At 36.0% G+C, this 23,440-nt stretch overlaps 1 protein-coding gene across 1 annotated transcript in view; it reads right to left on the reverse strand.

Annotated features, from left to right (window-relative positions):
- Positions 1 to 620: 620 nt before the first annotated feature.
- Positions 621 to 23,440, reverse strand: part of KCNK12 (potassium two pore domain channel subfamily K member 12) — a 105,676-nt gene continuing 82,856 nt past the window's right edge. Inside the window, exon 4 of the mRNA XM_051975226.1 lies at positions 621 to 1,629. The gene's annotated coding sequence lies outside the window, so the exon portion shown is untranslated. The remainder of the gene's footprint in view (positions 1,630 to 23,440) is intronic.

A 23,440-nucleotide genomic window follows, 5' to 3' on the forward strand; every position in this document is an offset into this window, starting at 1 on the left:
CATCTACGTATTGTACATGTCTATTACAAATCTATAGTGATCATTGTTCCCTCCCAATATTTTTAGACTATTTCTCCTTTTCCCAAATTATTTCTATTTGTGTCTTCAGATTTTTCATTCTTGAGAACTTCCCATTCATCCTAAACTTACTTCTCTCTAGAATTATAGTCCATGGGATTCTGTTTATTCTTTCTTTGAACCCTTCAAAATTTGCTTTCCAGAGTCTAATGTGCAAAATCTGTCTTAGGTCTTACAATCAATCACTGAATACAGTCTGTTTCTTCAAAGACATCAGTGATTTTACAGTCACACTGACTCATCTTCATTGCCATCAAACCTCAGTACCTTCTATACTGACTCCTAAAGCAAGCTTTTAACAAATGTTTGTTCACCGGTTCCTGTCTCCAGCTTCCTCTGTCCAATCCATCCTTCACATTTCTACCAAGTATTATTCCTATCACATGTTGCTTATCACATCATTCCCATCACCCATGTTTGTAACCTCATTCCTCTTACTCTCCACACCCAATCCCCCTCCATCTTATTCATTCCCTTCACTCACATGGACAATGCCCCAATTCAGGCCTACCTAGCATCTCTCTGCCCCTTTTTCCCTCATCTTTTAAATTGTCAGTAAATGTCTTAGTACACACATCATGCCCATTACTCAATTTTACAATCTAAAAACTTTTCACTTTTTTCTCAGCTCACCACATCTGTGGTATAGTAGAAAAAAGAACAAGGTTTGGAGCCAGAATGACCTTGGTTTCAAATCCCAGCTCTTCTTCTGTGACTTTGAATGAATCACCTCCTCTCCCAGCTTAGTTTCTTAATTTGTAAAACAAGGGATCAGACTGTGATCTCTTAACTCTTTTCAGGTGGGTGGAGAGGCACTAGTAGCTGGGCAGATCAGGGAAGTTCTCATATAAGAGCTGATAATTTGAACTGGATTTAGGATGAAACAAAGGTTTCTGAAAGATGGCAGTGGCCATGGGAAAACAGATTGCAAAGGAGAAAAGATAGGAGATGTAATGTTGTATCATCTTAGATTTGGAGTTGAGAAGGAATCCCTTTAGAGGTTATCAAATCCAGATCCTTCATTTTACAGATGAAGAAACTGAGGCAAAAGGGCAACTTGTCCAGGATCACTCTAATGGGAAGGAAGGACCATTTTATCATCAGAAAAATAAAGTGGGGTATGATGGCTAGTGGTATTGTAATGTAGAATTAAGGAAAAGCAGAAAGCAAAGGAGTCTATTCTCTCTTTTTTTAAAATAAAGCTTTTTATTTTCAAATGCACGGATAATTTGACAACATTGACTCTTGCATAGCCTTGTATCTAGATTTTCTCCTCCCCCCCCAAATGGCAAGCTATCAAGTATATGTTAAACATGTTAAAAATCTATGCTAAATCCAATATGTGTAAACATATTTATACAATTCTCTTGCTGCACAAGAAAAATCAGATTTAAAAAAAAGAAAGTAAATGAGTAAGAAAATAAAATACAAGCAAACAACAACAAAAAGAATCAGAATGTTATAATGTGGTCCACATTCAGTTCCTCTCTTTGGGTGTAGATGGCTCTCTTCATCACAAGATCATTGGAACTGGCATCAATTATCTTATTTCTGAAAAGAATCACATTCATCAGAATTGATCATCATATAATATTGAAGTCATGTACAATGATCTACTGGTCCTGTTCATTTCACTCAGCATCAGTTCAAGTAAGTCGCTCCAGGCCTTTCTGAAATCATGCTGCTGGTCATTTCTTATAGAACAATAATATTCTATAACATTCATATACCACAATTTATTCAGCCATTCTCTAATAGATGGGCATCCACTCAGTTTCCAGTTTCTGGCCACTACAAACAGAGCTGCCACAAACATTTTGGCACATACAGGTCCCTTTCCCTCCTTTAAGATCTCTTTGGGATATAAACCCAATAGAAACACTGCTGGATCAAAGGGTATGCACAGTTTCATAACTTTTGGGGCATAATTCCAAACTGCTCTCTCCAGAATTGTTGGATTCGTTCACAACTCCACCAACAATGCATCAGTGTCCCAGTTTTCCCACATCTTCTCTAACATTCCGCATTATTTTTTCCTGTCATCTTAGCCAATCTGACAGGTGTATGGTGGTATCTCAGAGTTGTCTTGATTTGCATGTCTCTGATCAATAGTGATTTAGAGCAACTTTTCATATGATTATGAATAGTTTTAATTTCTTTATCTGAAAATTATTTGTTCATATTCTTTCTTTGACCATTTATCAACTGGAGTATGGCTTAAATTCTTATAAATTGAGTCAATTCTCTATATATTTTAGAAATGAGGCCTTTATCAAGGAAGTCTCTATTCTCAATAAGGATGAAGCAAGATTCTCTGGTGATAATGGCAGGGAGAGATGGAACTATATAGGTTTAGAAGAAATAAAAATAGATAATTCATTTTAATGGTTTCAGAGAAATTATTTCTTTTCTCTCCCACTTTCTTGATTTTCTTAGCTAAAAATAATGAACCTGAACTGATATTTTTTAAAGCAACAGATCTAAGTAAGAGATAATTGCTGAACTTGTGTCTTAGTTATAGACTTTTGAAATACCTTTTATCTTCATTAAAATAACCCCTTTTTCTCTCTTCTGCATATTTGAATACTGTCAGATCAGAAGACAAATGAGTTGAGTGAATTCTCATTTTCTTTTTCCTTATCTTAGAAGTTCAAAATGAGGATTGCTTCCTCTAGAAATGTATTTCTAAGAATTCTTTTTTTTTTTTTTTTAGGAATACATTTTTATTCACCTAATAGAAATGAATCCAGTGTAAAATAATATGGGCTTAGCTTGTTTAATTGGAGGTTTTTAGGTTATCAAAACCTATTTAAAGACCAAATTAATTTTTTATCCAGTAGAAATAGAAGAAGAAAAATGTGAGAACCTCTTTTATGTTAGATGTATTTTTTAAAATTTAAAACATTTTTAACATTTATTTTTAAAACTTTTAGTTCTAAATTATCTTTTCCTTCCCATCCCTAACATTGGAAGACAAACAATTCAATATGGGTTATGATATTAATCATGATGTGGAGGAAAACATAGTACAAAAAAAACCCCTCAGGAAAATGGAATAAAAATAACTATGCTGCAATTTGTATTCAGACATCATCAGTTCTTTCTCTGGATTTGGTTAGTATTTTTTCATCATAAATCCTTCAGAATTGTCTTGGATTATTGTATTTCTGAAAATAACTAAATCATTTACAATTGATCATCTTACAATATTGCTTTTACTTTGTACACACAGTACATTTCACTTTGTATCAGCTCATGTAATTCAGATAGCATCCTGCTCACAATAGTATTCTGTCACAATCACATACTATAACTTGTTCAGCCATTCCCTAGTTGATGGGCATTCCCTCGATTTCCAATTTTTTGCTACCAGAAAATAGTTGGTGTAAATATTTTTGTATACATAGGTTTTTTCCTTTTTGTTTTTTATCTCTTTTTGAATAGAGACCTAGTAATGATATTGCTATGTCAAAGGGTATGCATAATTTTATAGCACTTTGGGGATAATTCCAAATTGTTCTACAGCATGGTTGAATCAGTAAGAACTTATTCTTTAAGAAAACCTCATGTTGTGGCTAGGTCCCAACTTTGTAAGCCAGGCTTAGACTGGCTGAATTTGGGGGGGTACCTCTTCCTGTGTGCTTATCAGAAACCAATGAAGTAGCTCCTCGGAAAAAGAGAGTTTTCTATAATCTGTGTATATGTTTTTGGGAGAAGGTGTAATAAAAGTTTGAGTCAGGTAAAGTTTGGAAGCTTCTTTATGAGCCCATTATATGGTATTTCATAGTTAAATTTCCAGGGGTAGAATAGAGACAGAACTTGGGAATTTCTTTCTGTCTGCTTCTTGCACCATGAGCTTGTCTTTCATTTCTGTTGGTTTGTAGCTTCCAAGTGTGGCTAGGAGAAAAATAAGCTAAATATAGGATGTTCCAGATGTCTGCACTTCTAAAATATTATTGTTTAAGCTGCATTAATACTTTTGGGACACCCTGTATTTTCCCTTCCTCCTCCCAGTTGAGACAGACAGATGAAGGGAGGGAATTGAAGAAATTAGAGGAGAAATTCCCAGTCCTGCCATCTCAAGAAATAGAGACAAGTTGGTCTGTGAAGATTTTTAAATTTCTATTTTATTGTCTATTACCTTTTTAACATTCATTTTTTTGAATGTGAGGTTTTTGGATTGCCATTTTCTGTTGAGGGATAGAGTAAGGAAGACACAGACTTCTGGGTGCTACAGGGACACCTTTTGTTCAGTTGTTTTTCAAGTGGTATCTGATTTCACAACCTCATTTGGGAGTTTTCTTAGCAAAGATATTGAATTTGCCATTTCTTTGTCCAGCTCATTTCATAGATGAGGAAACCGAGGCAAATAGGGCTAAGTGACTTGTTCAGTATCACACAATGTTGCAGGCCACATTTGAACTCAAGATGACGAGTCTTCCTGATTCTAGGCTATCCACTGCCCCATCTGGCTGTCCCAACTATAATATTTCTCTCCCCAAAATATCTTCCCTTTCTGATAATTGGGGACTTCCTTTGAGAACTTTCTTTACTGGCTTACTGACTCTTTATTGGACTGGGTCGGAAAATGGGGACCAAATCTGAAATTCAATCTAGAGTCTGACGCTACAGTAGCCAGCCCCATGGAGAGGGCACATATTCTAAAAGTTACATCCCAACTTCTGTGAGTAGCCATTTATAATTCAGTCCAAACCCATTTACTATTTCTGCCATAGTGTACATGAACTATTTATTTCTAACATAATGTAGCTGAAAGAGCCTTGAATTTGAAGTCAGAAAGTCTAGATTCAAGTTCTTGCTTTCATATAACTTATTATATTGTTGAGATTGTTGGGAGAACATACTTCCCTAGATGTGAGCTTTATTACCAACTACTATTGATTATTTTTAGAGTGAGAGGGAATTGGCACCTCAGGAAAACTTGCTTTCTATAATATCCTGGCAGTTTAAATCTTGAGTTAATCCCACAACCTTTAATTTAAAAAAATAACTATATTGTGTGCCTTCCAGTGAAGCTTTTGGATTCTTCTCAGAATAATTTTTTAAAATATTCATAATTAAGGGATATGTTAAATTTTATTTAGAGGTTAATAAAAATAAGGATTCTCCTCTTCCCGCCAACATCCAAGTTCACAGGTTCCCTCCAAGGGGGGTCTGCAAGTCCTAGGATAAGAATTTTTGCTCTAAGAATACAATTTACAGAGCAGGTGCAATTCTTCATTAGTAGAAGGAATTTTCTTATCTGATGCTTTTTATACTGGTGAAATAACGTCAGGTCTCTCTCTATTCCCCATCTTTTGTCTACCCACCCATCCCCAAAAATCCTGTGAGAAGAAATGCTCTATAGAGATTAGAGAGTACTGGGTTGGGGTAGGAAAAACCTGTGTTCAAATCTTGGGAGGGACAATTATAAGCTGTGGACCCTGGATAAGTCATTTACCTTCTCTATGTTCTAGGTAGCTCCCTGAGACTTATCTACTAAGAATTCTTTTGAACTGATGCAATAAAAGATCCTTTCCATAGTCTCATAATACAACCTTACTTTCTGAGGCAATGTTTCTTTTATTTTTTCTTAAACTTGAAGAGTTTACATGTTTTTATAATGGTTCATCCCCTCCCAAGACCCATCCTCTCCCACCAGTCCTCACTAAAATCTGAGAAAATTTAAGAATTGCCATACTGGCTCTTATTAATTCTCAATCTTCCACCCTAGGCTGTGTTGTGACAACAGTGGTCTGAGTGAATAGATGTGGAAACATGGAAAGGCAGATTGTGGATTCTCCCTAATGTCAACTTCAAGGGAAAGGGACCTCACATTGTCTTAGTAAAATCAGTAGAAGATCAAAGCAATGAAATAGGAAGCCTAGTGAATTGGAGAATGAGCAAACATTGTGGTAAGTGAAAATAATGGAAAATTACTGCTCAGAAGAAATGACAAATATGAAGAATGCAGAGAAGCATGAATAGACTTATATAAACTGATGCAACAGGAAATAAGCTGAACCAGAAAAACAGGATACAGTAAATACAACAATGCATAGGAAAAGAATAAACAACTGAATGTTGTCTGATTATAATCATTAATCCTTGCTCTGAGGAGATGAGAAAATTTACCTTTTTCCATTTATTAGCGCCATGGAGCTGGACTATTAAGTATGGACCGAGTACTATCAGAATCAATGTACTGTATTGGTTAGTTTTGTGAAATTGCTTCTTTTTTTTAATTGTTATAAGACATGATTTTCTGAGTATAGAAATGGAGAGGAATAATAATAATAGTTAATATTTATATAGTGATTTAAGGTTTGTTCCTTTTCTTCTCCTTTCTACCCCATTGAAGTAATTGCATTAATTTCTTACTGGATGGAGCCCTCTGTTTCTTTCCTTCAACTCTCAATTTCTATGGCTTCCTCTGTGTGGTTTGGGAATTTCCAAACCATCTCCAGTCCTCACATAAATTACATTTACCCTTAGCTTGGAGGGAGTAAAGATCTATAAGCTGAAGATACTGAAGAGTAAAGATCTTGTTGTTTATGTATCTTATTCAAATAAAATTTGAATTATTAGAAGGGGCCATAGAGATCATGTAATCCAACTCTGTCATTGTATTTTAAATAATTTTTTTTTTGTTATTCTGAACGTAACAATCATTATATGTAGATTTTGCCGGATATGAAGAATTAAAAAGGAGAATTGGAAGAAAAAAGTAGAATCCCTATTACATACATTTTGCTTCTTCTAAAAAACAAAAAATAAGTTCAACCCAGTTTCAAAGCTGTCCTGCTTATTTATGGCTCCCTCCAAATTTCCTATTTTTTCCTTTTATTTGTTTCTGCTTCAAAAATATTTTAAAGTTACTTTAGACAAATGGAAGTATATTTCATATTTTTAAAAGTTTTCTCCATTACCCTAATAGATACAAGGTTCATAAAATTTTGATACTGAATCTGATAAAAATGAAACTTAATGAAGATTTCATACTCTTCTTGAATACAAGTATCTATAATTGAGGTATCACTTTTACAAATGTCAATATGGCATATTTACAAGGTTGCTGTTACAAATAGTAATCACTTAAGTGAGTGGCAATGCTAGGAATAAATATTCAACTTGGATTGGTCTTTTTCTTTTTAAACATTCTAAAAAATCTCAATCAAAACTCATAAGACAATACTATTCTCCTAAAATTTTCAAAGAGCCTGGTGCTAAAAGACATCATGCTACTACTAACAATATATAGCTACTTGAATTTGCAGTGTTCATGGGAAGATGTTGAACATCTGGAGGGATTTGATTGCCAAATAAACATTTCACTTCTAAATTCACAAGCCTTGGGAGGTAGATAGGTAGTTGACTTGGCAAGAACATCATCTCCTAGGTAGGCTGCCTGGCTAGCTAGATATTTTTTCCCTGTTGATTGAATGCCATTTTCAATATACTTTTAAAGCAATGCTAAGAATGAGGAGAGAAAAGTCAGAGAAAATCAATAACAATTTTTCAAAAAAAAAATTCATATTAGTCATGTTGTAAAAAGAAGAAACAGGTCAAAATAAACTACCAAAAAAATAAAGAAAATGAAAATAATATGCCTTAATCAGCATTCAGACTGCATCAGTTCTTTCTTTGGATGTAGATAGCATTTTCTATTATGAGTCCTTTAGAATTATCTTGGATTATTGTATTGCTGAAAATAGTTATTATTCACAACTGATCATATATACAATATTGCTGTTACTATGTGCAGTGTTCTTCTGTTTTTGCTCCTTCACTTTGCATAAGTCTCAGATAAAACACACTTTTAAAGTGCTTATTCTATATCTGGACTGTGCCTGGGATCTGCCTTAAAAGTAGTAAGTACTTTTAAGTACTTAAAAGTAAGTAAAGTAAGCTTTATGAGAATGCTTCTCATTATCTTATAGACATAACCTGTGCAAGTCAGGAGTGATACTGTCACTATTAAAGGAGGAATGCTTGCTTGGAAAGTGTGAGTTTAATACAAAGCCTAATTATGGGAGCAAATTCAAATATGTTAAATATAATTAAATATCAGCAATGTAGAATAATGTCCTATTTACTATTAGAAGAGTCTGAACTATCTCAAGTGGAAGAATTTTTCCTTGTTTTCCCTCTTTGTAATCTTCCCTCCCAGCCTCCCCCTTCCCTCTCTCTCTTCCTCCTTCCTTCCCTCCCTCCCTCCATTCTTCTGGGATTTCTGTTTCTTTTCTTTTAAAGTGTTTTCTTCAGTAGAACTAGATGAATAAGGCCTTTTATCATAAATATTATTTACCATTTTTATCATCTTTGCTAATCTGGTGGGTATGAGATGTTTTGTTTTGCATTTCTCTTATTAGTGATTTGGAACATTTTTCCCCCCATAAGATTGTTGATAGCTTTCTTCTTGCCTGCTCTTCTAATTTATTTATGATATGACTGTTTCTATCTAGGTTCTGTATTCATTTGGAGCTTCTTTTGATATATGGCATGCAATGTTGATCTAAACCTAATAACTGTTATTCTGCTTTTTAATTCATTGTCGAGGTTTTTTCACTTACTTAGTCGTTTCCCTAGTACAGGCATATTTCGTTTTATTGCTCTTTGCTTTATTGCACTTTACAGATACCAAATTTTGTACAAATGAAAGATTTGGGGCAACCTTGCTTTCAGCAAGCTATTTTTCCAACATCATGTGTTCACATTGTTTCTCTGTTTCTTGCTTTAGTAATTCTCTCAACATTTCAAACTTTTTCATTATTCTATCTGTTAAAAGTGATCTATTATCAGTGACCTTTGATGTTAGTATTGTAATTGTTTTGGGGTCCTACAAACTACTCCCATATAAAACTAATTGATAAATGTATATTCTCTGACATCTCTACCAGCCAGCACTTCCTGGTCTCTCTCCCTCTCTTTGGTCCCTCTATTTCCTGAGACACAACAATATGAAATTAGGCAAATTAATAACCCTAAAATGAACTCTTGAGTGAAAGAAAATGTCTGTCAAAATGAAGGAAACTTTACTGTTGTCTTATTTTAAGAAATTACAACAACAACTTCCCTCCTGCTCAGTCAGTGGCTACCAACATAGAGTCAAGACCCTCCAACAGCAAAAAATTACAACTTGCTGAAGGCCCAGATGATAGCAATTTTTAAAAATGAAGACATATTTACATATACACACACACACTTATATATATTAAACATAATACTATTGCACACTTAATAGATTGTATACAGTATAATACATATATACAGTATAAACATAACTTTTATGCCCTAGGAAAGCTAAAAATTCATGACTTACTATTACTGCAATATTCACTTTCTTGTGGTCTGTAACTAAATTTGCGATACCTCTGAGGTATCCCTACAATTGGGTACTTGGATTTGTCGAATAGTATGCTACTGTTTGTTTGCTTCTGTATGTCCACAAACATTTCAATAAATCAGCAAGCATTAAATATGTGTTAATCATCATCTAAGTATTAGAAATGCCAATGTTGTATAAGCAGAAAGAAAATTCCTGCCCTCAAGAAGCTTGCTTTCTAAAGATGTAACACAACATAAAACGGAATTAAAAAGATGATATGGACAGGGATAAGAAAGTACTGGTACATTAGGACATGATAGAAAAGATTGGTCCTGTAGTAGCTTGGAAGTAGCTAGAGGAACTAGACATGGCTGACCTTAACTGGAGGTTCTGGGAATAGCCCTCTCTCTAATTAGAGGGAGAGATGAAAAGGGCAGAGGATACTTCCAAAGTAAAAATTCCATGGCTGGAGTAAATTTCAGAATGAAGAGGTTTCTGATGCATGATAGAGAGAATTTGGAAGACATTCTGGAGAGGAATGAGGTGTATTGTATATATCATTTCCTTCACAGATTTTTTTAAACTAATAAATAGTTTGGATGATTAGTATATAGTTTGAAATTTGGTACTGCTAGGTTCATTTCCTCATTTTTTTCATCGTTTCCCTTGAGATCCATTATTTTTTGTTTATCAGGATGAATTTAGTTAGCCCTTTAGTGGTTTTTTTGTTTGTTTGTTATTGCACTGAAAGTAAATAATTAAGGCAGTAATTTTAAAAAGTTTTTTTTTTTTTTTTTAGCATAGCCTAACCATAAGCAATTAATATCTTTCCAATTATGTGTGTCTGTTTTTATTTCTATAAAGAATATGTTGTAATATTCACATAATTCTTTGGCAGACTCAAATATTTTGTAAGTATTTTTGAATGGAATTTCTCTATCTTTTTCTACTGAATTTTGTTAATATACTGCAAGGCTGATGATTAATTATTTTATATTTGACTACTGTGTTGAAGTTTTTAATTGTTTAAGATAAGTTTTAGTTGAATCTCTAAGGGCCTCTAAGTAAATAATTATCTGCCCAAAGTGATAATTTTATTTATTTTTGACTCAATGTTCATTTCTCAAATTTCTTTTTCTTATATTTTTGCTACAGCTAACACTTTTTCCCCAAAGTATTTTATTTTCCTAAATACATATAAAAATAGTTTTCAACATTGATTCTTGTAAAACTGTGTTCTAAATTTTTCTCCCTCCCTCCCCTAACTCCCCCCATTCCACAATAGCAAGCAATCTGATATAAGTTATATATGTACAATCTTTTTAAACATATTTCCAAATTTGACATGTAAGAGACCTGAGTTTCAATTGATAAATGACGGACAAAAGCAGCTACACCCAAAGAAAGAACACTGGGAAACGAATGTGAACTATCTGCATTTTTATTTTTCTTCCCGGATTATTTATACCTTCTGAATCCAATTCTCCCTACGCAACAAGAGAACTGTTCGGTTCTGCAAACATATATTGTATCTAGGATATACTGCAACATATCCAACATATAAAGGACTGCTTGCCATCTAGGGGAGGGGGTGGAGGGAGGGAGGGGAAAAAAAAATCGGAACAGAAATGAGTGTAAATATAATGTAATTATTAAAAAAAAAAAAAAAACAAATTTGACATGTTAAATAAAAAAAATCAGACCAAAATCCCTATAGTTTTCTCTCTGGATGCAGTTGGCATTTTCAATCCCAAATCTGTAGAAATTACGTTGAATCATTGTAAAGTTGAGAAAAGCCAAGTTCGTCACAGTTGATAACCACATAATCTTGTCGTTACTATGTACAATGTTTTCCCAGTTCTGCTCACTTCACTCAGCATTAGTTCATATTTTAATATGACTTTTCTGAAATCAGTCTGCTAATCATTTCTTATAGAACAATAACATTCCATTAGCTTCATATAGCATAACTTATTTAGCTGTTCCCCAACTGATGGGCATCCATTCAATTTCTAATTTCTTGCCACTACAAAAAGAGCAGTAAAACTAACATTCCCGTAACTATCTCAAACAATAGTAGTGATAAAAGACATTCTTTTTACTGAAAAGACCTTTCATTTCTCTACTTCAATGTAATACTATCTCTTGGATTTATAGATATAATATATAGATTATATAGATATTATTTGTCAAATTAAGAAAATGTTCATTATTATATTTTCAGCATTCTAAATAGAATTGGGTATGTATTTTGTCAAAAGCTTTTTTTTTTTGGTTTCTAATGCCATAATCATGATGTCTTTATTGTTGTTTTGTTATTGTTATATATTGTATTACTTTTTATTATTGTTGTTTTGTTGATGTTGAAGTGACCTGACATATCCTGGTATAACTTCAAATTTGTCATCCTTTGTAATCTTTTAATATTATTAGCAAGCATTTATCCAGCACTTAATAGGGGCTGGACACTCTACTAAGCATTGAAGAAACAGAGAATGGCAAAAATCACACTCCCTGACCTCAAGAAGTTCACATTCTAATGGAAGAAACAACAGGACAGCAACTCTGTAAATATAAGTTATATACCCATCATTCCACAGGGAAGTCACTAGCAATGGAATAGACTGTGAACAACTTCTAACATGCACAAGAAACTAGGGTAATTAGGCTAGGACAACCAGAGAAAAGGCAAAGAATTGGGAGGTCAGTCAGTCAGTCAATAAGTATTTATTAAGCACTTATTTGATACCAGGCACTGTTGCTAAACCCTGGGGATATAAAGAAAGCCACAAAGCAATTCCTGACTTCAAGGAGCTCACAATCTAATGGAAGAGGCAACAAGCAAGCAAATACATACAAACACTCTGCAAATAGGAAATAGTTAATGGTAGGAAAGCACTAGAATGAAGAAGGATTATGAGAGGCTTCCTATAGTAGATGTGGAGTATCATGTGTGAGGAACAGTAATAAGACCAGTGTCATTGAGTTATAGAATATTCAGATAAAAATGTAAGATAACCAGAGGGATGGAAGGAACCAGATTGTGAAGGACTTTAAAAGCCAAGCTGGATTTTATATTTGATTCTATGGGTAGTAAGAAGCCATTAGAGACTTTTGAGTATGGCAGTGACATTGTCAGTACTGTCCTTTTGGACAGGATGTCTCTTCTGAGATTTATCCAGGGAAAATGATGGCATTCAAAAGTCAAGGGACCAAGAAAGGTCCAATTTTTAATATCCAGCCATGATATTATTCTTGTTGTTCTTGGATGAGACCTAAAACTTTCTCTCTTGATTGAGTTCATTCTCAATGGAAGAGCAACTTTGCTCTGTGTTGCTGATGAATGCCTTCTCTGATTTCTGTCTTGCTATAATTTGGACAAATGGGTTTCTTTATTGTATGTGTTCATTGTGGAATTGGTATTTGATGGGTAAGGGTAAGGGTAAGTTTTAGATACAGGAGCTTTGGGGAAGGATATCTTCCTTTCCCCCAATAATGATAGAGTCTAGAAATTAATTGAACTTGATTATATTCTTGAGACTAACAATATTTTAGGGAGCAAATAAACAAAATTTTAGCTTGTCATCTCTTCTCTCTGAGGAGACTAGAGAGATGGTCACTGGTCCCAACTTCCTGCTTCCACTGGAAATTAAAGTCTTCCTTGAAGAAGCAGGAGGGAGAGAAGAGGATAGAAATGTCTCTTCTGCACCCTTTTTAGCCATTACAAAGAAAACCCTGCACACATACAAGCATCTTGTTGCATGTGGGAACCCATTCATTAAACAAGTTTGAACAAGCATTCCAGAAAGCACAAGGAAACTGGTAGATAAATCTGGAGTAAAACATTTAGGAAATATGGTAGAAGATATTGAGAGTAACAAAGGGGCTAGGGAATGGGGTTTGTCCTATGACAGCCAGGGACTCTGGATTACTGGCATGGGGGAGGATATGAAAGAATGGAGAATTTAATAACTATTGGAAATAGTTCTGGAATAGTTATCAGTGTCTAGAGAGAGGGCCGTTGAGAGAAGCAGGTGATTGATTAGACTATTCAAGCCCTCTGAACCTTATTGCAGGTTGTATGCTGTGAGATTCCACTGCAGGTAAATTCAAAGGAAGAAATGGCTTGTAGGAATCCAGACAGGTGGCAATTAGAGGCAAGCATGATCCTGGAATAGCCTCCAGAGTACTGGAAAAGGTCCTGTTCAAATACAGAAGCCAGAGCTAGGTGACCTTCATACTAGCCCACAAAAGCTTCCCTGAAAACTTTCAGTGATGTAGAGGTCATGTTCATCTGGTCTGGATTTCAGGCTGACACAGGTAACCCTGGGAAGCACCTCCTTGTTACTAGGAGTCCTTTCTTCTCCCAGGCTCTGTTCAGTAATTACTACAAGTAATTACTACAAGTACTAAGTGGTGAGTAAACAAATAGAAGCAGAAAGACAGTACTGCCCTCCAGGAGCTTATATTCTAATACAGGAAGAAATATAAAGAGAAACTGGGAGGGCAAGGAAGATAGTAGAAAAAGTGGAGTTTTGAGTGAATAAAACCATGGATGCCCTTGTGCTCAGCTTAAAAGTAGGTTCTGGGAGGAGCCACAGGGAAAGAGAGAATTCTTCCAGTGAGTGAATAGAGAGAGTTTCCAGAATGAAAAAATGTCTGGGCATGGCAGAGAAAGTACAGAATGCACTCTAAGTGAGACTTTTGGGAAAGTTCTTATGATATACCCCTTAGTCCTAAAGTGACTTTTCCTTTGCAAGTTGAATTTGTGCTATCTCTCTAGCCGTCTGCTTGTCTCTTTCCAATGAAGGGTACTTTATCTCTCAGTTCTGTCCCCCTTTATCTGTAAAATAATCACCCTGCCCTTTGATTCCTGGCCTCCCAGATTCCATAAAGTCTAGAAGAAGGGAAGGACATAAAAGAAAACATTCTCTGGGCTATGACTGCCCCAGAATGAGAAGAATTATGATGCTTCATCCAAACTAGCTGAATATTCTCATTTTTTTTTTCTCCAAGAACTATTACAACAAAATCCATTGTGGCATATTCTCCCTGTGAGTGGTACAGCTTGTTGGTTGGAGAGGAAATCTAAAATGTTTCATTCATCATATTGATGGGCCATTGTTTAAAACTGCTGTGATAAAAATGAATAAGAATTCTTTCTTTTATCAGCAAGAGATCAGCTCAAAGGATAATGTTTGTTTCCTGACAGTCTTCAAGAAAGATTTTCCCCCTAATTTTTCAACACAAGATGGTTGGAAATACTGGCAGGGTGCAGAATAAGGGGAGAGAATTCTAATTGTTGCTTGGTATTGCCGGCTGACCCTTCAAAAATTCCTTGAATGACCAAATTTCTGTCAGTGAAATTGCTTTGTGGGGAGTTTCTGTTATTTGCAGACTATATTTAACTTATTCATCTTTTCCTTTAGCTCATTTTATGGACTTCAAGATTTCCCTGCCCTACTTCTCTCCATCCCCCCAAATTTCTGTAAGGCAATTTGAGAATTGCTCCAAGTGGAGGTGTGTGCCTGGGAAAAATTGAGGGGATAATCTTGGTTTGATCTAAGGTAGGATATTGCTAACTCACTTTTTGCTTGGGTGTTATTTCTTTTCTGAACAGGAAATTTTCCTACTTGATTATTCCTGAGTGTGGCTTTTGATATCCTGTGACTACATGATTGATAGTCAGATCTGACCCACGTTTGAAATCAAGAAGAACTAAGGGAGTGTCCTTGATGAGTCTTGGCTTTGTTGTAATTATGTCACTCCTTTTCCATTCATAGCAAATTTCTATAGTTAGGGCAAGTGAGCAGTAAAACTTTTATAAATAAAATACTAAATCTATTAATTGATTGATACTGGAACAACTCTGAATTATTATCATAGGAGTATATATGAAAAAAAATTACAATTTTAATCTGTATTTGTGGCCAAATTATAATACAGAGGATGATGTTGATGGGGTGAAGCTTCTGGGGAAAAGTTTCAATAATTCTGGGATTCCCTGGCTTTAGGAATGCTGTGGTAATAATCCTGAGGATCCCTGAGGACAAACATTGCTGACTGGCAGAAAAACAATTGATTTATCACCCTTGATACCTACCTGTAAGCCATAAAATTAGCAAATAAGTAATATGAAGCTCCTGGTCTCTTTTTTTCCTATAAGTTTATCTTTTTGTCCTGATTCTTTACTAATTTCTTTTGGAACTTAGCCTGTTTCAACTGGCATTACAGTTATAATAAACTTTGCCCCTTGACTCAGAGATGGGTTCGAACCTGCAAATTCTTTTGAGACACCTTGGGACACCATTCTGAAACCCCAACCTTTTGGGGTCTCCTTTGAACTTCAACAATATCCTTCTAAAGAGATATTTAGACAAAATAATAAGACAAAGATGTAATGTAAAAGTTTTCTAATTAAAAGGAATAGTAAATTTTGAGAAAGAAACAGAATTGGACTGTTTTCTCCAAAAATTAAATTCATGAGAACCATCTGCACCCAGAAAAAGGACTGTGAAAACTAAGTATGGATCATAACATAGTATCGTCATTCTTTTTGTTATTGTTTGCTTGCATTTTGTTTTCTTTGGCAATTTTTTCCTTTTTGATCTGATTTTTTTTGTGAAGCATGATAACTGTAGAAATATATATAGAAGAACTGCATGTGTTTAACATATATTGGATTACTTGCCATCTAGGGGAGGGGGTGGGCAGAAGGTAGGGAAAATATTTTGGAATACAAGGTTTTGCAGGGGTGAATACTGAAAATTATCTATGCATATGTTTTAAAAATAAAAAGCTTTAATTAAAAAAAAGAAAAGAAAGGAAAGAACTATATTCATGGGCATATGATTGATTTTCAGACGTTATCTAGTATGATCATAATCAGGCTTTGAAAATGTTTTAGTAATAAGTTCAAAAAATTGGATTGAGAATGTTATAAATAAAATTGCATTGATAATTATAAAGAAAGCAAAATTATTTTCTGATTGAAAATCAAAGTGTCTGATAATTAAAAAAACCATAAAGGTTCATTTTATGTCAGATTCTCATGAACTTTTTTTTAGATTCATGTATCAAGTATGTGATGTAAGTAAAGAAAGAAATAAGTGGTGTATAAAAACTGAAACTCTGAAGTCTCAGGTAGATTGTGGGTTCCTAATTTGGTTTCTTTTTAATTCTGTTGTTAATAAGATTAGTTTCATAAAGCTTGAACTATTTTTTAACATATGAACTAATTATTAGAAAACCAAATGTAGTAAATTTTACTAAATTGTATTAAATCTTGCTATTAGCAGATTTTAGCAGAATTATCTAGGTATTTAGATAATCACTTTACAAGTAATTAGGACTAGAGAACAGAGCTCCATTCAGAGCTGTCCAGAAAATAAGACCTATTTCACAATGTCCACAAGGTTCAAGGACCAACTAGGCAACTAGGTGAAATATCTAGGACTTAAGTCAAAATGTGACTATTAAAAGGACATTGGAAGTGGGTTACTAGAATATAAGGGGACTTGATGTTATTTAATATTGGTGATCATATTGTTAAAATTATTGTAAATAAAAAAGCAGAATGGTAAAAGATTTGCAAGGAAATGAATTAGAGTAGGGGAGTAGGGGAGAATATTTTTTAAAAGGAATATTATTAATTGATGGAGACTCGGAACAGGTTAACTAAAGCAATAGTTATTTTGATGAGGTACGAGAATTGGGGTGGGAGATCCCCTCCGGTCAGAGGGGCAGGTCCTATGTGAAAGAATTCACAAACCCAAAACCCGAAATCTATGTGGAAAAATGGGATTTATTGGCACTGAGAAGCCAGCTTGCTAGGGAGATAGACTTCTTAGTGGACAAGGCATATAGCAAAAGAGGGTTACACTGAGAAGATATCTTCAACAGTGGGCAAGGTCCTGTTTAGGTCTATGAAGATAGGTTCACTAGCCCTTGATTATATCTGGTAAATTTTAGCCTTGGGGTGGGAGCAGTTAGGGCTACTCAACAGAGTATCAGGACAAGATTTCCAATTGAATAAAATCACTTAACTGGGAGTTTGAGCTACTGGGAGTGACTAGTAGCCATCATCTCCAACTGAATGAGACCACTTAACTGGGTTCCCTGAGGGTGGGCCTCTCCCATAGAAGAGTTTGAGACCCAAGAAATTCCCCTAAGAAGGAGAAGTTTCAGGGTTCACCCCCATCATTTCCCTTCAAAAGATCCCAGTTTACATCAATTTGGTTATTGGTTATTTTGGATAATTCAAAGTCAGAAATTCCATGACAATGTCTGAGCCTAGAAAATATCAACACCTCTTTGGGGTCAGGAGATTGGTTTTAGTCCCAGTTGCAAATATTTTTGTTGTTCAGCTATTTTAGTTGTGTTTGACTTTCTGTGATTCTGTTTGGAAGTTTTCTTGGCAAAGATATTGGAGTAGTTTGCCATTTCCTTCTCCAGCTCATTTTACAGATGAGGAAACTGAGGTAAACAGGGGTTAAGTTACTTGCTCAGGTTCACATGGCTAGTAAGTGTCTGAAGTCTGATCTGAACTTGGAAAGATGAATCTTCATGACTCCAGGCCCTGCACACTGTATAACCTAGCTGCATTATCTCAAGTACAGATTGGGTAGCTTTTAATTTAAACAAAACATTCCCATCAAAGGGAGAGAGGGATTTGGGTAGGCAGTAAGTGCAGATTTCTTTTGGAGAGGTTATATGATCTGAACTTGGGGTAAATACATTCTTCCCGCACTCCCTCCTCAATCCCCCATCTCATTTCACTACAAGGTGTTGAGTTCTCAGTAAGCTCCCTGGGGGCAGGGACTGTTTTTGTTTTTGCTTTTACTGTATTTCTATCCTCAGTGTTTAACACAGTGCCTGGCCCATGTTAAGAGCTCAACAAGTGCTTTTTGACTCATTGATTGGACTAAGAATAGGCAACAGGAACAGCCTAATAGATAATATAAAATGACTTTCAGCTGTAATGTTCTATATTTCAGTAAGTGGGTAGAGAAGGTGATTGTTATGCGCCAGAACTCTGAACTTGAAACAAGGATTCTTCCAAGGTGCTAAGTCAGTGTAATTGATAAAGACAATGGTTGTCTAGTTTAGCATGGTTCAGTATGATTGATTTAATCTTACAACAAATAATGGTTTCCTAGTGATATAATGATTGGTTTATACTCAGTGTAAAGCATATAAGCTGGGCGCTCAGGCTCTCGGAAAGAAGGAGAGAGAGATTCAATTCCATCTTCAGTCAGGCTCCTGGTGGCTGGCCTGGCCTCCTGCACTTCTCCACTAAAACCAAGACTCCTGAAGGATCTCAAGAACGCTAGCTGGGCTCTAGGCAAGGAGACAGGATTTTGAAGGAGAGAACAAAAGATTTGGACTTTAACACCTGGCTAGTCTTGTCTTGATTAGTGAACTGAAAAGAAGGCTGCCCCACAGACCACCAGAAAACCACTGAGAACACTACATTTTGGCACTAGAACATTACAGGTGATTACCATAATGAATGATTCAGGAATTCAGGAATGGTCTAACCTTCTTCCAAATACTTTCTCAAACTTGGATTTAAGACTTAAATCCTTCTAATTTAAAGCTTAATTTTGCTGGTTTAAATCCCTGTTTAAAAGGCATTTGCCCCTGGGAGGGATCTGACTCTAAGCTGTTATTTACATTTTGTATGTTTGCCCTTCAAACGTCCAAATAACTATCTGGTGGATCCTCACTTGGTCTTCACTTGGTCTTCTCTTATGCAGCCTAAATATCATCAGTTTCTTAAGTCAGTCCTTAAATGGCATGGTCTCCAGGCCCTTCAGTACCCAGCTTGCTTTGACAGTTTCCAATTTATCATTGTTCTACCTAAAATGTAATTTCCCAGAACTTAAAACAGTATTACAGATATTGTCTGACCAAAGCAAAAAAGCATCGTGGCAAGATGTTCCTCTCCTCTAGTGAGAAGAAAGGGTGTGACAACATACTGAGGTCAGGCGGAGAAGTCCTGGTTATGGGCTCTTCGAAGTTTATCGATCAGACACATAGATATATACCTCAAAGGCTCATAGGATTGATACAAAGTACACTTTAAAAATTCCTATAGCCTAACAAAATCTACTATAATGTAAATGATTAAACTCCTTGAGCCCCAGATCTTGGTTACTTAGGCAGAGATGTAAATAGTTGAGATACACATCAGAGTAAAGTTTTTTATGCCATTGTCTCAGGTATCTTTCTCCTAAATACCTTTAGTCTCCTTGTGGACATTCTTTAATTAGAAATTCTTAAATTTAAAGGTTTAGCTTTTAATCCAAAAAGTAGTGTTTGCATTTTGCTTCAGTCGCAAGGTTATTGATTTATTATATTGACAAGCAGTCTCTGCTATTTCAATAAGGGAGTTTTGATGAGCCAAGTTACTGTAACACTCAAAACCTGGAATGGAGTCTTACCTCCTGGTCCTCTACAGCTAGGTACTCTCATCTCTTTAGTCTAAACACAAAGTAGTCTAAAATCTCATTAGCTTTTTTGGCTGTCATATCATGTAATGTTCTCTGGTTTGGTTTTCTTAAGGTCTTTGAGAGCTGTCTTCATTTCCTTTTAGTAATCATCACAAGGACATCAGGATGTTAAATTTCAAATCCTTTATTATTTCCTTCCTGGGGCCGGACAGCTTTCTGGAGAGCCTTTCAGACTGGCGTTGGTCTCAGTGGGAAAATGCAGGAGGAGAGCCTGCCACCAGGAGCTTGACTGAAGATGGAATTGAAATTCTCTCTTTGGCTCGGAGAGTCTTTTGTGGCTCTCTGTCCTTGCTTATATGCTCCACACTGAGTATAAACCAATCATTATATCACTAGGAAACCATTATTTGTTGTAAGATTAACTCTATCATACTGAACATGCTAAATTAGATAACCATTGTCTCATCAATTCCACTTAGTTAGCACCTTGTAAGAATCCTTTGTTTTAAGTTCAGAGTTCTGGCCCATAACAATATCATGCTATTGATTTCTTACTAACTAATTGATTAATGAAGCAATAATTTCCAGTGGTGTGCTGGTAATTGTTTAACAATTGCCTTTCCCAAAAAAAGAGGACAATCCCAAAATACCTAAGAAACTTCTACGTTTAGTCTGTAGCATAAACATTTTCTAAATAATCAGTAAAACAACTATTTGCTGATTTCCTTGAAAATGTGTAAACTCATGTAAGCCTAGTTTTAGTTCATGTATTTCTACCTTGTTCATAAGAATGTGTGGGGTGGGGTGCTAGACCTCCCCTTACCCAAACTGCCTATCCAGAGGTCTCTTCAGATACAAACAGAAAGCAAGTCCTTGCAAGGAGAGATCCATACACATCAACTGGACAGCCCAGTATAGTATGTGACACATGGCAGAATCAGAAAATGTATCATATACCAGAAAAGTCTTGGGCATACCCACTCCTCTTTCTGTTGATTTTTAAATTCATCGGATGGATTGAAAAGGAAGAAATCATTGACCAATGGTCAACGACTCTGTCTGCTTCCTAAAGCTTGGGCCTAGGGTCTGACCTACTCTATCCTATGGCCCTCTGAGAAATCTTCACCTGGTCCCATTCACTCCTTCCTCTTTATTTCCTACCTTTGAAGATTTCTCAAACCAATCCTGATATATTTCTTCCATTAAGACATCCTTGTTATCCAGGCATTCAGACTTATCCCTCTTTTCATTATTAACTGTAACCCACCTATTTAGAAGTAATATTGGAAACTTTCAGAAACCATTTTAGCTAAGAAATTTTGAACTATTTTAGTGATTAATGCTGCTTAAAGCAATGAGAAGGAATCAGAGACCTAGCTTCCACCAAATCCCACTATCTGTCTTGGAAATCCTGTCATCACACACCAACAGACTGGCATCTGGCAGCCAGTTATCCATAGACCTACAGCACTATCAAGGCCCAAAGTTCTTGGGGCCATTATCCCATCATTCCCATCTTAAGGGTCTTTTGAGACAAAGGAATGAAGTTTTCATCTTCTGGAACTGCTTCAGGCCAATAAAGGGTGTATAGCTGGCCTTGCTTAGTGGGGTCCAGATTGAGGAGGGGAGATGAGTGATTTATAGATAGCATCAGCAGCATCCAGGGGGTGCTGAATGTCATAATCAGGTATCAGGTGATTTCAGGTTGACCAAATAGTTGGAATTTCATGGCATGGAGTCTGGAAGAAATAACTCTCACAAGTAGATTAAAAATGCAAGTGATGAGATTAGATTCAGGGAAACAAAATGATGAGATTAGGGTTCCTGGTGGTCAGGGAGTTAAAAGATGAGGTTAGTTGCAGGTTCAGGGTTCAGGAAACCAAATGAAGGTTCCCCTCAATCCCCTTAGGATGTGGTGCAAGGTAGGGAGTTGTGGGAACCCCCTTTTGGCGGCTCAGAGGAAGTTTATTCCAAAGTTTATTCTATAAAGGAATTTACAAATCCGAAAAGCTAGATTGGTAAAAAGAAGTTTATTATTGGCATTAGGAAGTCAGCCTTTGCTGTACATGACTAAAAAGACTGAATTCCTTAGTGGCAGGGTCTGGCAGAGAAGTATAGTTTCTAATAAAGAAATCCCAACAGAGAGGTATAAAGTCTTGTTAGGGAAATAGGTGAGACAGATAAAGAGAGGGTAACGCTGAAAGAGAATATTATTTCAGCAGGCAGAGGTTTCCTTAGTATAGCGTGACATGGCATGTTAGGTCCTCTCCAAAGACAGAGTCTAAAATTGAAGGTTTTTATAAGAAAATCTGAGACAGAAGTTTCAACAGAACTGAGATTCCCTCAATACTGTCACTGCCCCCAGGCCTAGATGAGACCACTTACTGGGAGTGGTTTTGAGCCAACAATAGGGGGTCAATGGAGATCTAGATTTCCAGTTAAGTGAGATTACTTCAGCTAGTCACACCAAGAGAAACCACTTTATCTTGGTTCCCTGGGGCAAGTCTTTTACAGAGGCAGGATTCAAGGAAAATCTGTCCTTCAAAAAGTTTTAGAGAGTTTCAGGGTCCCCCCTTGTCACAAGGACCAAATTTAAAAAAACAAAAACAAAAGTGGAGTTAGTATAGAGGTTAGTAGGGACAATAACCAGGAGCCCTACCCAGAGGAAGACTGGGAGGGAAGGAGATGAAGCTATCATGAATGCCTCACATCCAGACTGCTTTTCCTAGAATAAATACCAAAGAACATTTTTCCAAAATCTCTCTTGTCTCCTCAAAGGAGTAGGGGCAATGGGTGGAACAGTGTGGCCTTATTTACACAGTGAAAGGAGTGCTAGGTGATCTAGGGTGCAAGTACCATAATGTTTAAAAGGCATTAACCATTAGATAGAGAGGATGACATGCAGAGTGAAGATAATTAATCTTAAGTGGGTATGATCTCTATTTTTACAAGGGAAGGCTTTTACCCAATTAGAAAAGATGAAAATAGAAATCAAAAGTAATTTGAAGTAGTTGAAGGCATATGTACAAAATCTATCTGCCAGTCCTCCCCTAAGTATGTACCCCTTCTCCAGATAAACTTTTTTTTTTTTTTTAATAATCCTTTCAGAATTTACTTGGGCACAAACTGGGCAGACCTGACAGATCTGTTTAATTGTTTCTCCTAGCTTGTGAGTGGTGAAAATTTCTTAAGGGTTTGGAGAACATTTATTTTCCAAATGAGTAGTTTGGTGCAGAGCAAAGAGAAGTTTCCACTGGCTAGCCTCTGGGATCAGAACTTGGTTTAAATGTGTTTGAAACCACCCAGAAGGCAAAAAGAGTGTACCCCTTTTCTTAGCAAGGGCATATTCCTGGGAGCTATATGAGAGAGTGCAGGAGTCGAGTTAGGGAAATACAGGTGCCATGGTCAAGGGCAAACAGGGAGCAGCATGGACAGCTGACTCTGCAAACCTGTTTCCCTTGGCCTGAAGTAAACCCCTCTTCTGTTGTCCTTCACAAAACATAAATTTTGTAAATGCTAAGTTCAGGGACAGCTTGCCAGTAATTGTTCCCTTGCATATTTAATGGGGAAATGTCTGGCT

The sequence above is a fragment of the Antechinus flavipes genome, chromosome 2 (genome assembly GCF_016432865.1).
Source record: "Antechinus flavipes isolate AdamAnt ecotype Samford, QLD, Australia chromosome 2, AdamAnt_v2, whole genome shotgun sequence".
Taxonomy (NCBI): Eukaryota; Metazoa; Chordata; class Mammalia; order Dasyuromorphia; family Dasyuridae; genus Antechinus; species Antechinus flavipes.